Source organism: Ammospiza caudacuta, chromosome Z (assembly GCF_027887145.1).
Source record: "Ammospiza caudacuta isolate bAmmCau1 chromosome Z, bAmmCau1.pri, whole genome shotgun sequence".
Classification (NCBI taxonomy): Eukaryota; Metazoa; Chordata; class Aves; order Passeriformes; family Passerellidae; genus Ammospiza; species Ammospiza caudacuta.
Genome location: NC_080632.1, coordinates 76,643,230 through 76,649,229, shown reverse-complemented (window position 1 = coordinate 76,649,229; position 6,000 = coordinate 76,643,230). Strand labels below are relative to the sequence as shown.

The 6,000-nt window shown below is 48.2% G+C and overlaps 1 protein-coding gene across 2 annotated transcripts in view; it reads left to right on the top strand.

Annotated features, from left to right (window-relative positions):
• The first annotated feature begins 342 nt into the window (after positions 1–342).
• Positions 343–6,000, top strand: part of RAI14 (retinoic acid induced 14) — an 85,546-nt gene continuing 79,888 nt past the window's right edge. For both annotated transcript variants that reach the window (XM_058824496.1, XM_058824494.1), the window contains exon 1: positions 343–427. The gene's annotated coding sequence lies outside the window, so the exon portion shown is untranslated. The remainder of the gene's footprint in view (positions 428–6,000) is intronic.

The window sequence follows — 6,000 nt, the reverse complement described above, 5'->3', positions numbered from 1 at the left end:
TCAAGAAGTGCTTGGACAATGCTCTCAGACATGCTGTGACTCTTGCGTTGTCCGGCGCAGGACCGCGAGCTGGACTCTGATGATCCATCCTTGTGGGGCCCTTCCAACTCGGCATACTCAGTGATTCCGTGGCTCCCCGCACCCCTCCAGAGGCACACGAGCCAGCAGAGTGGTCTCCGCTCACCGCCGCCCGCCCTTCCCCTCACAGCCGCTCCCGCGCGGGGGCGGGGCCGAGCCCCCTCCCCGCGCCCTCAGCCCCCGCCGTCACGTGGCCGCCGTGTCACGCCGCCCTCCCGCCCCATCCCGCCCCCGAGTGTCCCGGGGCGCTCGGCGCCGCCGCTCCGCTCTTCGGCAGCGCCGCGGATCGCTCGGTGCGCGGCTCCCGGCACAGCCGCGCCGGCGTAGCGGGACGCGGGCGCTCCATGAGGTGAGGGCGCGGCGCGGGCGGCGGGCGCGGCTCCGTGCGCGCTCGGCGGCGGCGGCGGGCGCCGTGAATGGGGCTTTGTGTGCGGCGCCCACCTGCTCCCGCCTCCGCCTCCCGGCGCGGGGGGCTCCGGGCGCTGCCCCGGGCGGGGAAACCTCTGAGGGGCGCAACGGGAGGGAACTTCTCCCTTCTCATCGCCGGGCGCTGCCGGAGCACCCCGTTTGCCCGGTGTGGGGGAGCGGGGAGCAGCGGGGGGACGCAGCCCGTGAGTCGCTGCCGCTTGACTGTTTATTTTCATTTAGTCTGTAGCTTATGTTTCGTTTGCTGAGTTTTGTTTTGTTTTCCTCTCAAGATGCGTGGCGGGCAGTGGCAGCTGCCCGCGGGGGTGAGGGACGGCGCGGCCGGTCCGCCGCCCCGCGCCCTGCCCGCCCGCAGAGGGGGCTCCGCGGTCCCTCGGCCGAGCGGAGCCGCCCCGGGGTCGGGGGTCCGTGGTAGGGCGCGTCCGGCCGAGCCCCGGCAGCGGCTGTGCCGGTCCCGGGGCGCCGTGATGGGGATGAAGTCCTCCCCGGAGGCACCCTCGGAGTCCTCCCTCCGAGCAGAAGGGTGGTCCCGGCAGTCCCGGGGCTCTCCCCGCGCGTTGGGAGCCCGTGGAGGGCACGGTCCCGCCGGGCTCCGCCGGTCCCCGCTGCCGGCCGCGGATCCGCGTACCCCGCGGGCGCGCAGGGGGCTGCGCCTTCCGATGGCAGCGCAGGCTTAAAAGACCCAGAATTTCTTTTGCGGTTAAAAAAAAGATTAAGTAGTCTGCTTTAGGAATAGCATCAAATTTAATCGGGAACCTGGGCTTCTAACTTCTCACAGGGCATGTGGAAGATTTATCTTCCCCTTGCACAGCGTTTGGCAGCACAAGCCTTCTGCAGTCTGCTGTTGCCACTTGTGACATTCTTAACTTTCCCCTTGTGAAAAGAGTACGCTTTAACAGCATTGCAGAATCTCTAATGAATTCTCCCGTTTGCTTCTATAATAAGTATGAATGTGCTTGCTACAGCACTGATATAAAACACTTAGTCTACTGCTACTTTCGTAGAAGCTGAAGTCTCTTTTTGCCTTTTTCTTTTCTTCTCCTCTACCCTAGCAGGTTGTAGATTAGCTGTGTCATTAAAAAAATAAATAGATCAAATGCCAAAAATTACACATACATCATGTTAGAAAGGCTTTCTGGTGTCCAGGATTAACTAGGAGTAACTGAATTTGTAAATATCTGTCAATGACCTGCTTGGCTCTTGTCTTGGGACACTCATGGAGAGCTGTCAATGAGATTTTATTTACTAATAGAAGAATTGCATAACAGCCATAAGAACCAGAGTGAAAGAGCATTTTGAGTAGAACAACACATCGTATGAGCTCAGGGTTCCCTTGATTTGAAGCCAAGCTCAGTGCCAATAAGTCACTGAGCAGTAGCAGACACCCATCCTTCCTCTAAAATATTGGCCCTCTGCTATTCTTTTCCCCTTCCAAAAGTGCATCTGCTAGCAAAGCAATAAAATGCTACCTCCTCCCCTCTACTTCCCTGAAACAAGAGATAGATGGATAATATCAAGTGAAGAAGAGACTAGATGGGAGGCTGCTCATCTCATGAAGTGATGTAAGCATTTCATCACTTGCTTGCCTCATATCTTCCTTTTTTTTTTCTTTCTTTTTATATATTCAGTTTTCCTTCTCCCCCTTTCTGATGACTTCATGCCTTTTTGAGGGAGAAGCAGTGATTGGAGAAGCATGAAAGCTGGTTCTTGTGTAAGATGTTGGTAATTTCTAAATCCTGCTGCAACAACACCCTAATCACCTTCCTTTTGGGAGTTGATTGTGATCTAGTTCTTTTTGCACAGGGATAGTGCTTGAAATAAATATAGGGAAAAAAACCCAAGGGAAACTGGAACAGATTCAAAGCTTTAGTGCCTTGCTTAATGGCAGGCATAGTAGAGTATTAAAAATTCCAGGGTAGAAGCACATCAATCCATAGCATCTTCTGGAGTTATAGATTTGAGCAGCTGGCTCCTGCTGTGTGTGTACCCTCTTGCATGTCTGAGAAGCCTGCCTGCTTGCCAGCATTTTTTGGAGCTGCCAAGTGCCTGTGGATGCATACAGGTGATTGAGGTAGTTTGGGCTTTGCTTTCAGAGTTGTCAATCCTGACTGCTCCTTATATTTAGAATCATCTGATCATGTTCATGTTTCGGGTTCAGAGGGAGTAATGCAAACAGGTATAATATAATTGGTAATATGTAAGAGCAGAGCTTGTCACTGTCCAGCTGCCAGAGACATGCCAGTCTGCTGAACTCTGGGGGCAGCTGAAGCTCTCCCTGGCACTTCGGACTAGTTGACAGTCCAGGTACTTGCCAAGGACTACAGGAGTGGAAGCACACAGCAATGAAGGAATGAATCCTTCCCTTGTGTTGAGGTCCTGAAGCACGCAGGAGGTGATGGTGGTGGCCTGTGTGCTGAACTTGAGATGGTCACGTCTTAGGGAGAGCCTCATGGTTAGTGCATTTTCCTGGGGAGTTTTAGGTCTTGATAAGTCCTTCCTCTGCAGGCAGAACTTGCATTTTAGATGAATGCTGTAGTAACTTATGTACATTTTCTAAAGTTGTCATAGTCTTGGTTTTCTGCCTAGAAGCCATTGCCAGTGCTGAAAATACTGTAAAACAAGATGAGTCTTATTTTTTTTCCCTCCCACATGAACCTGTTGGTAGAGGAGAGAAAAAGCCAAATTTGTTCAGTCATGACAACACGAAAAGACTTTGTGTGCTGGTCTGCCTGTGCCTCTGTAACTTCAAGGAGTTGAGCATGTTCCATTTCTTTTCTCATAACTTTTGAGAGGCAGGGAGCTACTGTTAGTTCTTGCAGATGTCTGACTTCCCAAAGGCACTTTGGAGCACCCTGAATTATCTCTTCAGAGTTTTCACTCTTGAGTGCTTCTGAGGACCTTGTTTACAACTACTTGCCTGAGACACCAGCATGTTAAATCTAAGGGATATGTGAAGATTCCTAAGTCTGTGAAGGCTGGGAGAAATATCTTAAACACTGTATCTTCTTCAATATTGATACAGCACCTAGTGCTGCTGCTATTGAATATGATGTTCTAAAACCTGAATATAATAAAGAAAAATCCACTTGATTATCTTTAAGATCACAGAATGGCTGAGGTTTGAAGGAGCTTCTGGTGGTCATCTAATCCAACCCCTCTGCCAAAGCAGGTTCAGCTAGAGCAGGTTGCACAAGATCGTGATCAGGAAGGTTTTGAATATTTCCAGAAAAGGAGATTCCACAGGCTCTCAGGGCAGCCTGTCCCAGTGCTGTCACCCTCAAAGTAAAGTAGTTCTTCCTCATATTCAGGTGAAATTTCCCATTTTTCTGTTTATGCTTCTGTGTTGCCTCTTGTTCTCTCACCAGGCATGCCTGAAATTTGTCTGACCCCATCCTCCTGACACACATCTTTAAAATATTTGTAAGCACTGATAAGATCCCCTCTAAATCATCTGTTCTCCAGGCCAGACAAACTGATCTTTGTCAGCCTATCCTCGTGAGAGAGAAGCTCCAGTTCCCTAACCCTCTGTGTCCCTCCACTGGACCCTCTGCAGAAGTTCCTTGCCTTCCTTGAGCTAGGGAGCCTGGAATTGGACACAGCACTCCAGAGCAGAGCAGAAGAACCTCCTTCAGTGTGCTGTCCACACTATTCCCAAAGCACCCCAAAATACAATTGGACTTCTTGGCCACAAGGACTTACTGCTGGCTCACATTTAACTTGTGCACCAGGACTCCAGGTCCTTCTGGACAGAGCTGGATTTTAGCAGGCTCACCCCTAACCTGTGCTGGTCCCTGAGCTGCAGCACCCCACACTTGCCTTTGTTAACTTCATGAGGTTCCTGTCTGCCCAGCTTTCTAGGCTGTCCAGATGTCATTGAATGGCAGCATAGATACCATTCCACAAATATCATTTACCAAATATGAGTGTTAATCTTGCTGATGTCCTGCTAGTTTATAGCACTGAGAGTCTTCTAGAATAGAAAAGGTCTGAATTTTTAGTCCTTTTTAGTGAAGATTGAAACCACATGAAACTCTCAATTTTTGAATGTTAAAAATGATGCTCAGTTTTCATCAGCTGAAGTATTTACCCAAGGACTTGGTAGCTGAGAAAGGGAGCTGTGTTACCAGCACAATCTCTGAAGGTATTTCTAGATTAAAGCAGATTCTAGTAGGATGCCCTTCCAAGGTGTTTATGGGAATGGGACTTGTCAAGCGTCTTAGGTAAATTGCTTTGATATCCCTGTCTCTCTAATTTCACCCCTAATAGGTGACTGCTCTGCCTTAGGCTGTTTCAGAATTTTAATCCATAAAGTCATGGATGTATCTCTTCATAGATTCAATGTTGCAGCTGTACAGTTTGTTGTGTTTGATGATTCTGAAGAACATCAAGTTGAATGGTTGATAACAAAATACTAGGAAGGAAGTATAAACAAGTACTAGCTGTTGTTATCCATGTAGATTTCTCATTTAAGAACTGATATTTCAGAAGTGGGACTCCAAGGCATTTTTCTCTATTGCTAATTGCAGCTAGATTCTTTATTTCCAATCTCATTCAGTTGAGCTGAATAATGAACACAGAAAAGTCTTCAGGACTGCACCATATCTTATTTATGATCAAACTAAAGAAGATGGTCTCGAAATAAAGGGCCGTGCAAGGGTGTGTGTGTGCTTTTGTTTTAGCGACAGGAAAATTGAAGGCAGAGAAGGAGCATCAGAATGTCCCAGTTCATGGAAGAAGTCTTGTCTTTTTTGTTGTGCCTGGATGTTGATAGACACTTCCAGACAAAAGAACAAGAGTGGGACTGGAATAAAATCGTGTGTAAGGAGTGAGCAACAAATTTACCTGGACTTAATTTAAGTTAGAGTTTTGCCCAGAGTACTGTGTAGTATGCCAAGTAAACAAACCAAGGCAATGTCACATTTTGAATTTCCTCCAACTTGCTCCTGTCCATTGTGTGTAAAGGCCTTGTTGGTGCTAGTTTTCTTCTGGCTGTCTAGAGCTGCATTTGAATACACTGTGTAAACAAACTGCTTGTATCCCCAGACTGACCATCTTGCCTGGGTTTATATTGTCTGTACGGCATCCTCGGAGGCTGGTACTGCTTCAGCTGAATCCATTAAAAGAAAATTCAACATTTGCAAATTCTGCATGTCAAAGGAAGTGTAAGAGTAAAGAGTTGGTACAAAGTGTCCTGGAGAGAGGAGCGATAGCTGTAGATTTGTTAGTGTTGCATCAGCTATGGCGCTCTAACTTCTGGACTCAGATGCTTAAATTTGTATGGTTCAGCACATCCTTGCCAGTGATTTGTGAGCAGATAGAGGGAATGCACTAGGTTACCCAAGGCCCTTGCTATCTCTGATGTTGGATTCTGTTTAGAGTGGGATTAACTGTATATAAATCACTCCCACTCTTGTGTAGTGCTTGGGCTTCTCAGTGCATTTTTCAGTGTGTTTTCATTAGTAAGTAATAGTAGATTAACCAAGCCAAGAATTATTT